General features: G+C 49.3%; 2 pseudogenes; both read right to left on the reverse strand.

The window, feature by feature from the left end:
* Window positions 1-337: 337 nt before the first annotated feature.
* Window positions 338-1,352, reverse strand: LOC144706032 (putative cytochrome c biosynthesis protein pseudogene; annotated as a pseudogene).
* Window positions 1,353-10,711: 9,359 nt separating this feature from the next.
* On the reverse strand, window positions 10,712-19,854 carry LOC144706033 (NADH-ubiquinone oxidoreductase chain 4-like; annotated as a pseudogene).
* Window positions 19,855-19,983: the final 129 nt, after the last annotated feature.

Below are 19,983 nucleotides of genomic sequence, written 5' to 3' on the forward strand. Positions count from 1 at the left end.
TTGGTCAAATCCCACAGGATTACACCAACTATCCGGACTTTGATAAGATTATTAGTGTCATTTGCGACGGTCCGAAGTTTGAATATTGGGGTTATTATATATTCGACGGCAACCTCTTCCATGGGAAGAGATTGTGCGTACTGTGCACTTCGCTACGAGATTTCCTCATTTGGGAAACGCACGCGGGTGGTCTGAGCGGACACTTCAGTGTCAACAAGACCACCCAATCTTAAGAGTACCAGTTCTACTGGCCATCGGTGAAGAGGGACATCGGGAATATTGTCTCCCACTGCTTGATTTGTATGAAGGCCAAGATGACAAAATAGAACGCAGGGCTCTATATGCCCTTACCCGTACCGACACGTCCTTGGGACGATGTTAGCATCGAGGGTATTCTGAGTGGTGGGTACCTCAGGGCTCTAATTTTCATCTTACAAGAGTACCATCCAGCAGAGCGAAGCAGCGTTCCATTATTTTCAGCGGCATCCTTCCGCATTGGCGGCGAGTGGAATGCCTCAATCCCATTCATCATTTTTGATCTACATAAGCCAAAGCCTATAGCACTGGCTACGTCTCCGGCATCAATCCAAGCAGGATGTCTAGCTGATATAGGGGAACAGGATTTATTTCTGCGAGCAGTTTTGTACGAACGAAGAAATTTTGAACAAAAGGATCGGAACTTGCTGATAGGAAAAGAGAGAAAAACAAAGCAATGCCAAGAGCTCCGTCAATCTGCTGTTTATCGATTGACTCCGGTCTCTCTTTTTCATTTTGTGCTAGATGCAACAAAATATGAGTCCTTTTTCCTTCTCGTGAACCACTGGATCGCCCAGCGGCCAGAAGAGCAAAGCTCATTTTTGGGTAAAGCAGCACATAAAAAAGGTCTGACCCTTTACTTTGTAACCTTCACGAACAAAGTTCAAAATCAACAAGGCAAACGAAGGGAGTGTACAACTGGGGTTTTACAAAACTTTTTTGTTGGAGAGATAGAAATGAGTTCTTCACGAAGTTTGAGACAAAGGTTACGAAGGTTCTCAAATCATTAACATAACCTCTTCTTGAGACATTATGGCTTTCGGGTTGACCCCGAAGAAGGAATCCCTAAAAACTTGGGATCCAACACCGTGATAAAATACTACCCTCATGATTAGGCCATGTCCCTGAGATTTGATAAAAGAAAGGTGAATTGGCGGTTAATACGCTGTAATTGTATAAGTTATTAGGAATATGACATAATGAAAGACCAAGGTAAGGAATAAGAATGCACCAAATGCCGGGGCTGCACCAAACGCTGGTGGTTCTTCCTTGTTGTAAGTTAATGCAAAAAAAAGACCCGGAAAGACTGAATAATGAGAAAAATGTGTTTATGGACATGACATTTATTTCTCCTAAAGGCACGTCTTGGTTCATTCTTTAAGAACCTTTGACGTAGGACGACTATGGGATGGACGATTTAGGGCGGATGACGAGGCTATGGGTAGGAATGGGTAAGGGATAAAACAATCCACAGAAATCACGGTCGATTCTCGGATTTAAAACCGATGAAATCTGGTGGTGCAGCTCCGACCCTTATCGAGGGCGGGAGTACTGTCTTCCCCCACCGCGACGATGCCTAAGCACCGCGGCGGTGATGACGACGGCGGCGGCAGCGGCGGCGGTGGCGGCGGCGGCGACGACGGTGATGACGATGACGACGGCGACGACAGGGAAGGTTAGGGCAAGATAAGGGGTAGGGCAATCCTCCAAGAAGAGTTAGAAAGAAAACTCAATTCTTGAATTATGATTGCCTCCTGAGTTCTTGAAACAAATGACCTTATATAGGCCTTGGAGGAAAGAGAAAATAACTAGAAAATAAGACACGCAAGGGAAAACGTGCATCACGTCACGCCAAAGGGCAGTTGTGGATCTGCCTTTGGCGTCGTGTCATGACGCCGCGCGGAGACGCGTGCGCGGTGGTGACGTGGCGGACGACGGTTGTGGCGTGTTGACTTCTTCGTTGACTCCTGTTGACCGAGGTGGGTTGACTTCTGTTGACTTCATCTTTGGATCCGTAACGTCTGTGTTGACCCCGACTGCCTGTGGTGACGTGTCCCGGGCTGATGCATTGGCGTCCTCGCCATCAACCTTCTACTACTCCACGCTCGCACTTGATTTCAGAACCAGAAAATCAAAAGTGGAATTCCTTAACTTAATAACTGACTTTTCTTCTTCATTCACTTTCTTCGCTCCCGCTCCCGTTCCCAAAATTGCGGCTAATCTTCATCTTTATTAACTTCGTAATATTCATCTTCATCTGAATTGCTCCCGCTCGTAAACTTGATCCTGCTCCCGCTTGTAAACTCACGCCTTCGCGCGTCGCTTCTGCAAATAAATGCTCCCACTTGTAAACTCACACCTTTATTCGCCTTGCCCCTTTTGCTCGTCACGCCTGGCTTACCGCACTAGCTTACTGTGCGAGCGAGTGTCCTTTCTTTCATAACCTTTTCTCACCAAAAAGAAAGAGAAAGCTAGCGCAGTTGAAGTCAGTTCGTTCCGCTCTTTTTACTCTTTGGGCAATCGAGCTAGTAAAGCCGTCTGTTTGTCCAAGGTAAATCAGAAAGCTAAGTAGGGCAGGAATACAGTTTGGGATTTTCACTCTTTATTTTGTTTGGGTTGGTTAGTCAGCAAGTGGGAAGTCTTTTAGTCTCTTCTCAATCAGCAGGCGCGACTTTAGGAGCAAGTGACTTCAGGCGCTTAGGAGCAGAAGCGAGTTTACGAGCGTGATCGGGTAACTATTCATTATGAAACTAAGAAGAATGCATAGTCGCGAAGCTCCTTTTTGGAGACCCAGTCCAAGTACTTTTGTAGTAAATTTGGCTGGAGTGCCCCTTGACTTTGTTACCTTATCAGAAAGGGGAAGCTTGGCTTACCATCCTTCCTCAAAGAGTTTGACTATTCTTTGTAGGCCGTGTAGAGCAGGTTACAAAGTAACTGTATCTCACAATTCTAAGATGAGATCTACAACTTTTTGGGATCAGTTCTTCACTCTCGCTTTGCCTTTGGCTCATAAACTCACGCCTTCATGGGCAATTTATCTGTTGCTGGTGGTTGTTTTGCATGCAGAATGGATGGCTGAGCTTTAGGATTGAGTGGTAGGGCTGGTTACAGAGGTTTTTGTTGATCCATTCTCAAGATCTCGAGCCACCCCGAAAACTCACTCCCGATGCCCTTAGGCATTACCTCAATGCTGGAATTGGCAGAGTCTATGAACTTGCCGTGGCTTTGGTTTTGCAAAAAATAATGTAAAGAATATAACCTAAGATTCATAGCAAATTGCATAAAAAAAAAACATACATTAAAAAGAGAGTAGTTTCAGAGTTAAGGTTTTGAAGAAAACGCGCAAAAGATGTAATTGGCCAGTTGGGGAGATAAAGATGCATAAGAAGATAATCAAAATAAAAATAAAGAATATGAATCTAATCATAACCTAGTTGAGTCTTATGCTCTGTTTCCCAAAGGTTTTCTTGTAAAAAAAAGAGGAAGCCAATTTCGGGGAAAGAATGGGAGACATGGTAACCCATAAGAGAGGGCCCTCTAAAAGCCGTACTGCTGCTATTGTTTTTAGAATTTTTTTTGTTTACTTCGTAACCTAAAGTCTTTTGCTCCCACTTTCACGCCTTTGGCTGCAGAAGTCACTTCGTATTTCATAACGTGTTTTTATCTAAAGATAACATTTCACCATAACCTCATTCATCTTTACTTCGCTCCCGCTCGTAAACTCTCGCCTCAGTTCTGATTAATTCTTATAAATGATTAGCACTACGCGCCTTGTTGAAGAACATTGGAGAACCTTTGGTTACACGCTCCTAAAGTCGTGCCTTGAATTACCATTTCTGAGTTGGCTCCTTCCTTAATAGCAAAAGCTTTATCGTTCACACATTCCTAACGCTTCTTGACTCATGAAGTCTTTCATCTGAACTGAAAGAAGAAAGATGTAAATTAAGACGGGAGACAATGGACTGCCTTGAGGGATCCCTTTTAGACAAAAGCTATATGACGCTCTTTATATCTTATTTCTGTATTTTAGACAGCTGAAGGAATTACAAAAGCCCTCACTACTTCCATATCTAAACTAATTTTTCTATTTGTTTATAAGAGTGTGATCAATGTTCTCAAAACAACCAACAAAGCTTTGGATAAATCGATCTACTGTCCTCCTCAACATGCACAAAGAAGGTAATGGGTCCTCACTATGCGCCTAAAGCCTTGAAAGTTGGTATAAAAAAAGTCCTCATAGTGAGGCGTGATTTTAGGAGCAAAAGATGAATTTAACAAGGGGCGAGTTTACGAGCGGAACCTTTGGTTATCCGAAAGCACGGCCTTGGGACAGAAGAAGCGAATAATTTTCTTTTTGAATCAGAAAACATAAGAAAGGTCCTTCTTGCATGGTTTTATAGGTTTTTCCTGGCTTGTTAGGCCTTTGAATCCACGTGATGGCGCGGCACCGCCGGACACCGTAGAGCCGTCATGCGAGGAGCCACCATCGTCATCGAGCCCGCCACCGACACATGTTCAGCCGACACAACGAGCCGCTGCAGCGACGCGTGACCCCGGGTTCAGATACTCGACATGACACACGCGCCACCTCATCGTCGGAGCATCCCACTTATCCATTTTCTTTTATTCTCTTTTCTTTTCTTTTGTCATCTCCGTTTCCCTTGTTGTCATGTAGTGAGGGGAAGAACCCATATGAGGACATCTTCCCCTCCCATGGGCCTAACAAGCCTCATTTTCCTTTTATCTTCTTTTCTTTCTTTGTTGTTTAAAGGGGGCCCATCTTCACTCCTCCTATATAAGGAGGGGGTGGGCGCCCAAGACAGACACTCTTGAATTTGGAAGTTTTAACGTGGAATTTGAAGAGTCACGTACGTGAGAAGAGGAAGAAGAAGAAATAAAGAAGAAGAAGAAGAAAGAAGAAGAAGAAGGTGGAAGAAGAAGAGGAAGGAGGAGGAGAGGAAGAAGGAGGAAAGAGAAGAGAAGGAGCATGCCGCCGCTGCCTCCGACCGGCCGCCGCCGCCGCCGACCTACCGCCACCGCAGACCGCGCAGTTTGCCGACCCGCCCCCGCTCACCGCCCGAGCCGCCCTTCGTCAGCTCCCGCCTCTGCTCGACGTTTTCGTGCCGCCACTGCCGACCACGCACCGTCTGGGCCGCTTCCGTGCCTTTCCCCGTCGACTCTGACCGCACCGCCGTTGGTCGACGCCCATCGCCCCTCCCGCCGCGGCCACCGCTTCCAGCCCCACGCGGACAGTTCACCGCGCGCGCCGCGCAAACTCCTAACCGCGCGCGCTGATATCGTCACCCGCGCGTCATCGTCCTGGTGCCTTGTCCCTGCGCACCGTCCGGTCCTGCGCAGACAGCTCCCGTGCGCCCCGCGCGAACTGCTGACCGGGCGCGCCACACCGTCGCCGGTATGACCTTGACCCTGTGCCTTGCCCGGGGCATCCGCATCAGTACCCCCGCCTCGCTGCCAGTGCGCTCGATGTTCGCTGCTCTACACCGTCCTGCTATTGCGGCCCGCGCCCGGTGCACGAGCGCCGCTTACCGGTCGCGCCGCCCCGTGCCATACCTCTTGCTACGCCACCCCGCCAACCACCCTCGACCGCACCCGGTGCACGAGCACTGCCAACCCGTCGCGCCGCCCCGTACCAGCTCCTGCTACGCCACCCCGTCGACTGCCTTCGACCGCGCCCGGTTTGCTCGCACACCAACGCCGACGTTCATTCGACACCCAACACCCACTCCAACTTCCCCGTGGCCCAAGCGCCTTCACCCCTACCCGCTCAACGGCATTCTGGACTCTTGCTATTCCCCAGATCTCCGATACAAAATATCTGTCGCCAGCATGACGAAGGTACCCTACTCACTGCCCTTACGTCTCTTACTTTCTTCAGTGCGCTTTCGATTCGCCTCTTCCACGCTCGGGTTAGATAGGTGAGGGCAAGACAGGTTGAGAAAATGATGAATATTTATCGAGAGTCTTACCTGCCCGGTACGAGTCGAGTTCACCAGACGCGTGTGAGCACTCTAGCGGGGATTCCCCGTTCGGCGACGCACTCGCCCTCGACCCTCTCGGGCGAGGTTCAGGAGGCCCGTCCGACCTCACTTAAAGCGATCCCGTCAATCTCTGGAATGACACCCACTGCTTGTTGGCGCACGCACGTACGACACGTAGGACCTCATACATTCACGTCATCATTCATACTTGTCCACTAGCATCATTCGGACGACGTTGATCGTCATTGCCCGAACGAGATTTCGATTCGACACCGAGCCGCTACCCTCGGTGCCGACCGGACTTATGTCCGGCAATGTCCGGCATCTTGACAATGTCCGGCATCATCACGACTTATGCATCTCCGAGAACTCAAAGCAACATTCCAAGGTCTTAAAATGTTCTAAATGAGAATTGTCTGTGTAAATCATTTTATACACCGCTTTGTTCAGTATACATTTTTTATGTTATTAGTTCTTAATTATTACATAACATTTCTGATTAAAAGAACTTAATAATTTCAAAAGGTAGCTTTTGGTTTATTGCTTGCATGATCTTTCTTTTATCTTCTTCTAATTAAAATCAGAACCTCTGGACTACTTGACTTGCGCTAAGCGACTTATGAAAAAGCCGTCTTCTCAGTTAGGGAGTAGGTGACATTCCATGCCTCGTGTTTCCCATCGGGTACCCGCCTGACCGATGGGAGACACACTGAGTAGTGGGAGGATACTCTGAGTAGTGGGTACCTCGTAGGACCTTGTTTTGCTTTTCTCTAAATTATACCCCCTCATATCATAGGGAATAAAAAACAGGGTCATCAAAACAAAGCACGCCATAGGACTAGGATTTTAAACACAGAGATATTGCAATTGTAAATATGTAAAAATATGGCAAAAATTTAGCTGATCCCACCTATTAAATTATAGCCCTGGTTCCCAGGGTTAGGGTATTCTCTATGTTGAGCCTACTCAGATCAGAACAAAACTAGTTGATTCTCTTTTTAAGGCCGGTCGTTCATGCTGAACTTCTTGCAAAACCAGCTGAGATCCCAAGTCTCCAAGTGGGCCCTTATCTGAAGACAACCTTAGCTTTTTAGAGAATCCCACTCCTGTGCCGCAGGACTTGTAGCTCGACAGACCACTGGGGGGGGGGGGGTTTATCCTTCCCGTTTCGAGTGTCTTCTTGGATAGATATAGCAGCCCAAGGCGTGAGACGTACCTTGAGGGGGGATGGCGGTCCCCTGGACATAGACCTTGAAGGCAGTAGCTGTTTAATCCATGGTCCATTGGATGGGACACATTGATTCTGCTCGTTCTCTTCCATCGCCTCAGGACCTGTCCCTCGGTGTGGTCAGTACGAAATACTGACGGGAAGCAAAGCTTACACTTGTTCACTTATTATAATGGTTCGCCAAGGCCTCTTTCCTGCTCCCTTTTCTGCTAAGTTGTAAGGGTCCGGACCCCCACAAAGGGGGAGGGAGTCGACTGAACATTTCAGCCATTGGTGGGAATTTCACCCGTATCCATCCCATCTCAAGCACCTCCAATGTCATGATCACTTCTTTTATAACCTTTTTTGGTAGTTAAACAAACAGTCACCCCCGTCCCAACAATAAAAGGTAGAAATATGGAAACTTTTCTGCAATTTGGATTGGAGAATTTATGGAGGAAATCGGGTTTTTAATTTCCAGAAATCGTATGATTATATAGCCAAAGGGAATACGCCACACCTAAAATCATCCCAAGCGCTGCTAATGTGGCTACTAAGCTATTTCTTTGGAAAGCTCTTACTAAGATGGGAAATTCCCGGATAAAGCTGCTAGTACCAAGTGAACTCATATTGGCCAAAGTGGAAGAAAAGAAAATGGTAGAGAAATAAGGCATGGTGCTCACTGAACCTCCATAATATCTAGCAAGTCTGGTCTTATGTCGGTCATATCTTCTAAGGTCCATGTTTTCACATACGTAGAATGCTACCTCCAATTCCCTGTATGTTCAATAGAGCCAAATATCCCTCCCCCACTGATCGGAGTACGCCGATTACCCTCCGAACCGTACAAGATAGTTAACGCCTATCATACGGCTTTCTAACTCCATTTCCTTTTCTGGTTGTTCTGCTATGTCAGATCGATGGTAGTATCAGAGTTCTTTTACTTCGTACTGCTCCTGAGTGCCTGAATCCGTTTTGATTCTCCTAAAGTCGAACCTTGGGAATCTCAGTCATACTAAAGTCTCACATCATAGACCTCCACCCCAACTCTATGTTGCATATCAGTGAACCGGAACATAGTGCATAAATACTCTTCGATGCAGTGGGGGCGAGACAACGTGACAACGTGACGTATAGAACCCTTCCAGCTTGGCAAGATAATATGGAACTTCTTTTAGGTAGAACCTTGTTGGAGTCCTCTCAGGATAAGTAGGCCCTAGCTTTCCTCTTCCCCCACCCCCTCAGACAGAAAGGCAATAGTTCCCTAATTACCATTACCTCTGTGACACAGCCGTCTTGTTACGTTCCACTGTTGTTACGCCAGAAATCCAAGGTAAGGTTCCACAAATCATTCTGCGGCGTGATGGACCGCTAGGGGATTGGCTCAAGGTGTAAGTAGGGAACTTGATGTAATACGACCTGCCGGGATCGGACGGCTCCTATTACGCCACAGGAACTGATGAGTAGGTTCGTGAATTATATGAAGTATGCCGATAAATGAAATCGTCAAATGAGCAATAATCCGGTTGTTCACCGTTAGGGAAGAGGGTCCTCGTCAATCAAGGGAAGATATTGATTCTAGATCAAACTCCCAATGACCCGCTCGACCGACTCGACGACTAAGCGATGAGGGGCGTTTGACGGCCCTAGAATGTTCAGCGTCTAAGTCAACGATTACCCTTTCAACCACAAGAAAAAGTCCTAGCCCTCAACTTTGGTGGCTGTCCTATCAACAAGACGTAATAACGGGCAGTGGACGAGATAGGGGCTGACGAGACTGTAGAGGGTAATGATACTGGAATGACGGAGGGGAGACGGGAAGGTACCTTAGTTGTCGACAGTCCACAGCGTTGTTCGTGTTCGAGTTGAAATCGACAATGGGGAGCAGCAACGGTTGGAGAGGTGCTGGACGATGGACGTGATCGGAGGACGGTCGGAGCCAGATGGGCGTAACCGAGGACGAGTGGGGTGCGGGGGCGCACGGGCGCGGGGGCGCGTGGGCGCGGGGTCGCGCGGGTGCAGGAGCGCGCTAGCACGGCGCGGGCGTGGCGGTGCAGGGCACGCCACAGAGAGCGGGAGGCGCGCGGCGCGGGCGCGCGCGAAGCGCGCAGCGCGGTGCGCACGCAGTGCGGGCACGTGAGCACGCGCGCACGAAGCTCGCGAGCGCGGGCGGAGCGCGGGCGGAGCGGGCGCGGTGGCGCGAGGGCGCAGGCGCGGCGGGCGTGGCAGCGCGCGGGCGCTGGCGGCGCGTGGGAGCAGGCGGAGTGCGGCGCTGGATGGAGCCGAGGTTGGCGGCGGTGGAGGGGCGACGGGGCGGAGGCGGTGGCGGCAGAGCCCAAGGTTGGGTGTTTCTTGAGCTATAACCGCCCCAAGAAACCTTCAAGAAGATAGTTTCTTGGGTTTTCTTGGGAACCTTGGTGGGATCTTGAATAATCCCGTGGAAGGCGATTGTCGACGTCAAACCTGCAGCCTTGGACTCCCTCGTAGTGATCTCGATGAAGGTTTCTTCAGCTCCAGACGGCGACGACTTCTTGGATTCTTTACTCGGCTCGGAGTGATCTTGACGGGACGCTTGGACACGTCGTCACGGATTGGTCTCGACGTGATGACGGGGGCTCTAACCACGGAGTGATCTCGACGTGGGCGAGGCTAGCCAAACCTCTCTACTCTCTAACTACGATAGGGTGGAGACAGGTGTTGGTAAATTTTCCTTCAACAAATGGCTCAAGTGTTCTCTTGGGCATGCTATCCCCTTATATAGTGAGGATAGGTGCCAAGTGAACGTGGGGGGAGGACGAACCGTCACGAGACGTGGTTCGGCCTCTCCTTACAATTTGAAAATAAAATTGAAACATAAAAGTAAAAGATGAGGACGAGGCCCAACACCGGCCCAGTCCATGAAATCCAAAAACACAAACAAAAACATAAACAAAAGCAAGTAAGCTAGGGATGCTTACGTGGGGTACTTAAACCCCGGTTAGCGAGCATCGGCGCGAGCAGCTCAGCGAGGCTGGTGTCGACTGGTCATGGCGTCTCGTGGATGGTCCCCCATCAGAACTTGGGGCATTCCCTTTTGTCGAGTAGTTTAGAAGTTCCGTTCAATGGTCCCTCGGAGCGAACGAAGGGTTATGCAGGTAGTATGGGTCCTTTAACTTCCAGCTATGTGTTGTGCGGCTCCCGCGAAGCGAACGAAGGGAAGCTCTTTGAGCTTTCTCCACCAGGCACGGCTTTAGGACCGGAGCGAAGAAGTGACGGCACAAGAGTTCTGCAAGAAAAAGACTTCGTAATCTGTTTTCTTCTTCATTTTCATTTCTTCGCTCTAAGCGCTATCGTCGAACGTTTCTTTTATTCATGCTTTGTTTCGTAACTGACTAGCATCATTCAGAACATTGGTTCTGAAATAAAACCTTAAGTTTTGAAGGCGCTTTCCGTGAACAGCCCCCCTTGCAACTATGATAGACAGTTTTCTTTATCCGCTTCCGCTCGTAAACGCTCCTAACGTCGCACCTTTGGAACTGTTCATGCGATTAGCAACATGATTAGTTTTCTGTTAAAACATAAAAAAACCTTTAATTTATGTACTCAATTGGAGTAAGGTTTTATTTAGATAACGACAGCTCCGCTTCTCTCGCGCTTGCTTACGCAAAGGCTTAGAGTCCTTTTCGCTAGGTCCAAATTTCGTAAATCAAAATGAAAGATTTGATCTGATGTTCTTCAAGAGCGCATAAACAGAAAAAAAAACTTGACTTCATAAAGTCCTGATAGAATAGATATGGATAAACATTCCATTGATTAACAAAATGGCTCGTCGATCCTAACATTATTTTCATCGTAACCGCTACGTGCCTGCCTGATGCAAGACGGACGTCGTCGACGTCCTGTGGCGGGAGTCGTGATCCGTTTGTCCTTCTCACGGATGGTCGTCTTGGATTGCACGTCCCGCATTGGGGTGGGTGTCCCGTAAAGATAAGTCCTGTGGGGGGTCCTCAATTCGATGGGCCGAGGGTGTCGCTACCTTCACAGGGTCTGCGCTCCACGGATAGTCGTCGAGGCGTTGGTAGGCCTGACGATCGGTGGGCGGGGCTGTTCAGTCGGCCGGATGACGAAGACAGCGGCGAATTGTGCAGCGGCATACGGCGACCAGGTGCGGCAATCAGGCGGCAACGTCCGAGGGGCTGCGCGTAGCGGCCCAAGGCGACGGCGTGCAACGGGCCGAGGGCGGTGGCGTCAACGTTCGAGGCAGTGGCGTGCGGCCGCCAAGGATGGCAGCGGCGAGGACAGTCGCGGTGACGGTACTCTCGACGATGGCGGCGGGCAGCGACCTTGAATGGCAGTGGCCGGCGGCAGTCAGAGGCGACAACAGGCGGCGGCCGGAGGCGGCGGGGCGAGTGGCGACAACGGTGGTGGCGGCGGCAGCGGCAAGCAGCTGCGGCGGTGGATGGCGGCGGCGGATATCGGCGGCGACGGCGGCGGCGGCGGCAGCAAGCGGTAGCGAGCAGCGGCGAGCGGCGAGCGGCGGCGAGCGCCGGCGAGTGGCGGCCAGAGGTAACGATGGCGGTCGGAGGTGGCGGCCCGGGGCGGCGGTGGCAGGGCCAGACTGGGCCAAGGCTGGGCCGTGGCTTGGGCCACGGTCCTTCATGACCAGGCCCAAAGGGCCAAGTGGGCGGGCGGCTTCCCAATAAGGTTAGCCCATTAGGGCTGACGTGGCGCCTCGAGAAGCGTGCCTAGGCGTCCAAAGGAAACGGCACCTCGGGACGCGAGCCGGGGTGCTAGGGCAGCTAGCGCCTCGGGGCGCGGTCTCGGCGGCGGGGCCTCATGGGCCAGGCTGGTTGGCGTTGGCCCAATAGGCTGATTGGCTCATTGGACCGGTCGGCCGAGCCAAGGCGCACGGGGGCGCGGCCTGGGCTTGGCGGCTCAGGTCAGAAGCGGTGTCGGCGTCCACGGCTGGAGGGGCAGCGCGGGGCGCGTCAGTGCAGGGCGCTTCGGCATGGAAGGCGGCGGCAGGGTGTCGCGGAGCGGTAGAGCGCGGGGCCGCCGCGCGGGGCATCGGCGCGAGGCGGCGGTGCGGTTCGGTGCGACAGCGGCGGCGGGCGTGGCGCGGAGCGACGGAGCGCGGGCGGTGGCGACACGGTCGGCGGCGTGGGCGCGTGGCGGCGGCGCGGGCAGCGGCGCGGCGGGCGGCGCGGCGGCGCGGGCAGCGGCTACGCAGGACAGGTGCGATGGCAGCTGCAGGGGCGGTGGCTGCGGCGCGCGGGCAGCGGGCCGAGGGGCGGCGGCTACGCAGCGCGGGCGCGGTCAGCCGACGGGGAGGGGCCGGCGGCGGCGGAGCTGCCTTTTCGAGGTCTCTCCTAACCTCTCTTGTCTTTCCAAAAATTTATTTCTCAAAAGGAAAATTCTGTTTTGATCTTAACCTAGGGGTCCTTTATACAGGCCCCATGAAATACAAGGAAAACCCTAACTAAAAAGATGAAAATTTTATCCTAAACCTAAGGAAAAAAACGTAGATAGGTTGAGGGCTTCGCCATCACTGCCCCATGGCACAGCACCCATTCGTTTCGAGCGCAGGAAGGTGATGCTAATCAGTTCAAGAGACTGCTGCAGAGTGGAGCAGCTATTACTTAAAGACAACCTTACCTTAGCTGAATCTTGCTGGTGCCACCTAAATGGCAGATAGGTGGCGGATGTGTGACATTTGGAGTTGTCGTTTGTGAACCTGTCCCAATATAACAATGAATGATCCGTTCCCTTGCAGATTAGGGCCTTACCACTCGCTCCCCAATGGCCAGCGGGGATTCGGTCTAGCAGCTCACGTTCATTTGCGCTGCACATTCCCACTGGACTGGACACATGTTAGCTGTAGGAAGTATGGCTATGAAAGTGACTTTGGTTCGGCAGCTCAACTCCTCGCTTTATGTTAGCGGACCTACAGGTCAGGCCGGGGCTCCGCACTCTTTCTTTCTGTGTGGGACAATGTCAAGGAATGCGTTAAGGTGACGAACAACAAGAACACAACTCCTTCAGTGATTAGCATCACCTCTATGAAATAGTGTATTGGACGAATGGATAAGGGAACTGAGATGACGTGGGCGCTCTACGTACGATGTAGACTCCACCAGATGCATATCGATTTTTTTATTATGGATCCAACATTTCTATCTATCTTGCCCCCCACTCCCATCCCGGTTTGGGGGTTATGTTTTTGGAACATCTGGCTTGCCTCGAGTCGATGTTTTTGTTGCGACATGCTATATTTTCTCCCCCATTGCTAGTAGGTTGATGGGCCGCACGTTCTTCAGTTCCTTCATAACCTTTTTGTCCATAACTCAAAATAGGTGACCTAACGGCCGCCACCCGACTAGACATACCAATAGTCACCAGATTCATATGGGCTATTGGGGAGTAGGCAATGATTTTCTTAAGATCGATCTATCTTGAAGTGGTCAAGGGAGTATATATTATAGCAATCGCACTTGGAGTATAAATGAAAGGAGTGGAACGTAGTGTCACTTCGGGAAACATGGGGATTGAAAATCTTAAAACCCGTGGGTTCCCAATTTTAAAGGAATTCCTGCCAAGATGACTTATCCAGCCGTAGGTGCCTCTACATGGGCTTCGGGTAACCAAATATGAACTGGTACCATAGGCACTTTGATGGCAAAAGAGGTGAAAGAAGCAATCCATATAAAGATTTGGGACAACTCACTAAATTCTGTGGTTAATAAGATTTATGAATCGGTGGTTCTTGTTTGGAGAAGAATCAACAGAATAGCTAATAGCATAAAAAAGGTCCAAGTGAAGTATATAGGAAAAACTGATGTGCTGCCTTGATCTTTCTTTGTCTCAAACCCCATACCCCTATAACAATAGTAGAGCAAGGGCTGGTCCCAAAGCAGAGTTGACCTCACCGGCGGTAGTTTTTATAAGCTCCACTGGGTAGCCACTCCCATCTTAGGGAACCGTATGTGACACTTCCGCATCGTACGGCTCTGTCCCGAGTTGTAGTCTCTGGCCCTTGTCATTAGACCACTACCTATGCATGTATTTATCCTAAAGTAAAGTCAAACCTTTGTTTCATTTATTGCTCCTAAAGTCGCACCCGCTTGTAAACTCACGCCTTGCTTGACTCTCGAATATTTTGCTTCTCAAGTGGTGGCGAACAATGCTGCTTGTGGTGCGAAAGATGCTCGCCCGTAGGGCCCAACCTGCTTTCCGCCTGAAAGAACCACTCACTAGCTAGTCAGACTAGCGGTAGGGGGCCCAACCGTAACCCTGTCTTTTGAACTTCTTCCAAATCAAGAAAAATGGGCAAGTTGGTTCTAAAAGAAAGATTGAGTGCAGCATGTAGATAAAGCAAGCACATGTCACGCACAGTAAGATTGCTTACGCAGCGGATATCTCTTTTTATATATAGTATAGATAGTGATGTAACATGACCGGTTCAACCCGTCGTGTCACAGCACAAGGATATTTTTACCATGAACGAAACGATGACGCAATGAAATGCATGCAAGTTTAATGGAAATTCAACGAGACAAAACGAAGCAACCGACTGATCTAGAGCGACAGTCAGGTGATGACACCGAAGATGTCGAGCCGTGTTCAGGCTCCCAATGATTCGGGGGATCAGCTCGAGGGCCGACGAAGTGGGGGACGTACCACCATCCGGCAGCGTCCGTACCGTCGTCGCTAACACACTTCAACGACACTGTCAATAAATTACCTACACCGAGCAGGTGGCTATTCCTATGATATCATTTAGGGATCTCTCTAGGGGCAGGGGAACAGTCAGTGTTTGCACTAGAAGACGTAACGATACTTCAAAAGATAAGGGGAGAAGAATGGGTTGGGAGTAACCTGTGGAAAGGATAGCTATCCGCTCACAAGGAGGTAATGCAGCCACCGAAGGAGAGCTCGGAGGAGCGAGCGTCTGGGGCCTGCTGACCACAAACCAGATCATCGGGGCAACCACGGGATGGACTGGCATTTCTGGGTGGAGTGGCCTGTTCACCTCACTGCAGATGGCAACAAGGAGGCATAATTGAATGCACTACCCCAGGTGGTCGATAATGCTCGAGGAGTGTTCTGGCGACTTCAGGAGTGATACGATCAATAAGGAGTCCCTTGAGAAGATATAGCCGAGCATTCACACCCAGTCGAACAATGAGAAATGAAAATAGAATCACCGCACGAAGGGGCGACGGCCCTGCAGCATAGTGGACCCGGTAGAGGGCCGTACGGCAACAATCCGGTCTTCGCTCTAACTTGGTCAGTGGAGCGGGAGTTCTGCGGGGAATCAACCTTCAAACACTGAGGGATGCGCCAGCCGCGACGGGACGACGATGATTCAAGGAGAAGGCGATGAGAGACAAACAGCGGCTAGGGAGGGGGGGAACAAGAGTAGGCCACCAAGATGGCGATGAGTCCCAAGAGACGGCCCCCATACTTCCCGCTGCTGTTGAGGCAAGAATAAGAGGATAGGGCAGCGGCTGGGAGTGCAAGAACGTGTCGGCAGTGAGTGCAACAACGGGTTGCGATGCTTTATGACGGTGGACTCCCACATGATAGTACCACTAATTCCAGCGATCTTCCTCACTCCTGATGTAGGTCGGCGAGGAAAAAGGAACAGCACCGAGGGGGAGGTGGTAGAACCCTAGCTAGCTATGTGAGAGATAACTCAAAAAAGGAGACAGTTTCTTTCTTCGTTATCAAGCAAGTTTTGTTCTGGGCGATGCTCCGCCCCTCCCTTATATAGTGAGAGGAAGAAAGGGGTGTGCCCTAATGGGCCCTTTTCAGGGGGAAGAGGCCTAGTCGGCTTCCCTCCCCCCCTTACAGAGTTCGTCAAGGAGGGAGAAGCCATGCATGGCCTCCCCTCCCTCAAAGGTGCAACAAAATGACAAATGACATAGAACTGTAATGGGGAAGAAGGTTGTACATGCGCAGGTGTGGCCTCCCCTCTGCAGTCTATAGTGACGAAAACAACGACACAAAACAGGGCCACCGTAAGACCGTGAGGGGTCTCCGCAAAACAGTTAAAAAACAAAACAACACGAATACGAGAAAACAGCGCGACGCGGAAGCCGGGTTCAAACCTGGTAATGAAAGCTCGGGTTCTTCACGTCGACTCAGGCTCCGCGACGGGGCTGATGACGAGTTGGGGCATGCCGCACGAGGTGGTCCTCCATCAGATAGACTAGATAGAAAGATCTTTGAAAGTTGCAAGCGCCTTATGTTAGCCCCCCGACCGCACTTTACGCTAGTACTACGGGTGAGCGGAATTGGTTTGATCTTTCCGGCTGTACACAGCACTTGTACGGAGATGCATGCATAATGCTAACACACCTTTTCTGATCTTAAGCTATTACAGTCTTCTTCTGATTACAAAAAATAATTTTTCTGAAATTAAAAGAAGAACCTGCCCACATTTCCGAGGGCCACCCACCTGCTGCCAACAGTCTGCCTTCAGAATTATACTCGACAGCTCTCATCTGTTTGTTTTAGCAACTTATCCTATAGTCTACTCACCAAAACCGGCGACGACGGAGGAACCAACCTGCCTGCTGTGGCGGAGAGGCTTTTTTGTTTCACAATAAAACCTGGACGGTTATCCCTACCATCAGTAGTTCACGTGTTTAAATCCATCCCTTGTCGGGTACAGTTTATCCGAAAGTCGAACCCTGTAGCCGTTACCCGAATTCATGCAAGTGTGTCCACACCCCCCTGACTTAACGAGGAATCCTTTCTAGCAAACAAAGCACCCCCTGCACACACATAGGAACACCCCTTCATGCATATCCATACAAGATCCGAGTAGGTGGGTCGAGGTCTTACGAGGTACCCACTACTTAGAGTACCCTCCCACCTATTAGATAAGAAACGTGCACTTTAGAGGTGAAAATTAGAGCCCCTCAAATGATAAGAACAGAAAAGTGAATAAAGAAATTCCATATACCCCTCATATCATAGGGAATAAAGAACAGGGTCTAAATTCCATATACCCCTTAAAGTTGAGGACTTTTTTGTAAGGGGAAAAGAACATACTAAAACATTGTGTAAAATTAGAGAGAAGAGAATCATCATTGACTCTAGTGAGGGCATTACGTAAAAATCATTGGGGGAGAAGAAGATGTATTCAGAAATTGAAGAGAAAAATTAGACAGAAATGGTGATAGAGAAGGGATATAGATGATCCCATTGAAACGGAGATAGAATGGCTTGGGAGATGGCTACCATCCTTGAAAGGCTGTTGGTTGGAGAAAGGTTCAAAGAAATGGAAAGGTATATGGCATATGGTATAACAAATGAAATGGCAAATGGAATGGCAATGTGAGTGGAGAATCAAGAAAAAGAAAATTCTGTGCTTTAAGACTTGGAGAAAAGCCTATCTTCCACCCTAAAGTAAGATTGACTCAATGAAAGAATAAAAAATGTTCAAGTAGGGTCGGCTCAGTGAATGGTGGCGCGGTGGGGGTCCTTAATTCACTCAACTCTCTACCTTTTGTGTCATAGTGCTTAAATCCTTTGATTTTCCTATCTCCTACACACCCACTAGATACCCTAGCCATTTGGAAATTGACTCCCACACTATCCAAAATCAAGGTTTTTTCATCTTTGCATGATCATGATACACTATAAACCCAAGCTTCCCTACACATGTAATTTGAATTAATGGATGAAGAATATCTCCTAAAGGAGGGTTTTAATTTATAAATGGAATATATGACATAATGATCTAAATAAAGGTTTGCAATTCTAAGCGCATGAAATGTTCTCCCCCCCCCCACTAAAATATACAATGTCCTCATTGCATAGGAATGAACATAAATATAATTCAGAAGTTCAGATTTGCTAACCTCCTTAGGCGTGATCCTTGATTTTTGGAGAACTTACTAATGTTGAGCCGACATCTCGTTACCATGTATAAGAATTATGCTTCTTCTTCTTGTTTTATTATTGGAGAACTAAAAACTAAAAGCAAAAAAAAATGAAAGTTGGGGAATTAGGTTAGTTCCCATTATTTGTGAAAGTAAAACTGCAAACAAAGAAAAATACAATTACAGAAAGAAACAAAAATGACAAGCTATATGAATGTTAATATTTAGTGTCTTACAAATGGCTCTATAATGAACTTGGGAATCCATAATTCCTTATGTGATATTGTTTTAAAGGTTCTAAGATGGATTTGGGAATCCATACTCTTCGCTCCTGATTGTGGGTTGAAATACATTTTGTCCTCATGGACAGATATCGCATAGGAATCCATCTTTTATGCTCATACATCTCATGATTCCCTAAATACCCACTCCTACCTCCTTATCATGTCGAAATACTTAATCCTCCTTCCATTTATAGACCTATTTTCCTTCTTTAGTAAGGCAGCAAACTTTTTAGTCAATGATTCATTCTCCATTTTTAACTTTTCTAACCTTTCATGCATCTCACTCTTTTGATCATTTAATTTCTCCATGTCATTTCTCAAGTGGAGATTAACTATTTTTAAAGCAAAAAGTCCCACTTGAGATGATATGCATGATGGTTTACAGAAATTGTGAGACGGTGGACTAATGGATGGTAATGACGAATCAACTGTTTTAGGGATAGAACTAGGTTGAGAAGATAAATCGTCCACCACAGTTTCTTCCTTAGGAATTTTTTTAATGTAATCCTCAAAGTGTACACTTTTGCTATCAGAAATATCTAAACTAAGGGACACAATATTATCTTCTTTTCTAAGGATTACCTCTCCTTCCTCAATATCAATCATAGCTCTAGCTGTTTTCAAGAAAGATCTACCAAGAACTAAGGGTGTTTCTTTGATTTTCCTTCAAGGATCACAAAATCAGATTTGAATCGAAACCCCTCTATATCAATGCAAATATTGGAGATTTTTTCTCTAGAAGCTATCTGGATTCCATCATCAAAACAGACAACATCAGAAGAGGGCATTACCTTTCCTATAGGTGTCTCTCAAACATAGAAGAAGGTATGATATTCAGATTAGAACCAAGATCTATAACTACATTCTTGAATTTTGTTCCTCCAATTTCACATGTAATTTTAAACTTTCTTTGTTCCAATGGCTTCTTATATAAGTTCCTTCTCCTAGGAGGTTTTCCTACAGGTTTTCCTGATGTGATTTGAGGGTTTTGGAGTGTTGGCTCTCCTACTTTATCTCCTAATTGGGCTAATCCTTCACTATTTTATTTGCTTAATATGTCACCTATAGGTCCTTGACATCTATCATTCTCTATTTTTGTAATTCTTTCTGTGAGTGAATATCCCCCCCTGCACCCGACCGGCCGCCGCCCTGCACCCGACCGGCCGCCGCCATGCACCCGACCGGCCGCCGCCCTGCACCCGACCGGCCGCCGCCCTGCACCCGACCGGCCGCCCACCATCGCCGCTGCCTGCATCCAGCTGGACGCCTGCATCCAGCTGGCGGCCGCTGCATCCCGCCGCCGCCCTTCCGGCCGCCCTGCATCCCGCCGGACGCCCTGCATCCAGCCGCCCGGCCGCCCTGCATCCCGCCAGCCGCCGCCCTTCCGGCCGCCCTGCATCCTGCCCGTCGCCGCCCATCCGGCCGCCCTGCATCCCGACCGGTTGGCCGCCCTGCATTGCGCCGATTGGCCGCCCTGCCTCCCGCCGGATGGCCGCCCTACCTTCCGCCGGCCGCCCTGCATCCCGCCGGCCTAATCCGGCCGCCCGACCCTATCCGGACGCCGCCCTGCATCCGGCCGCCGCCCT

This window comes from Wolffia australiana, chromosome 7 (assembly GCF_029677425.1).
Source record: "Wolffia australiana isolate 7733 chromosome 7, ASM2967742v1".
Taxonomy (NCBI): domain Eukaryota; kingdom Viridiplantae; phylum Streptophyta; class Magnoliopsida; order Alismatales; family Araceae; genus Wolffia; species Wolffia australiana.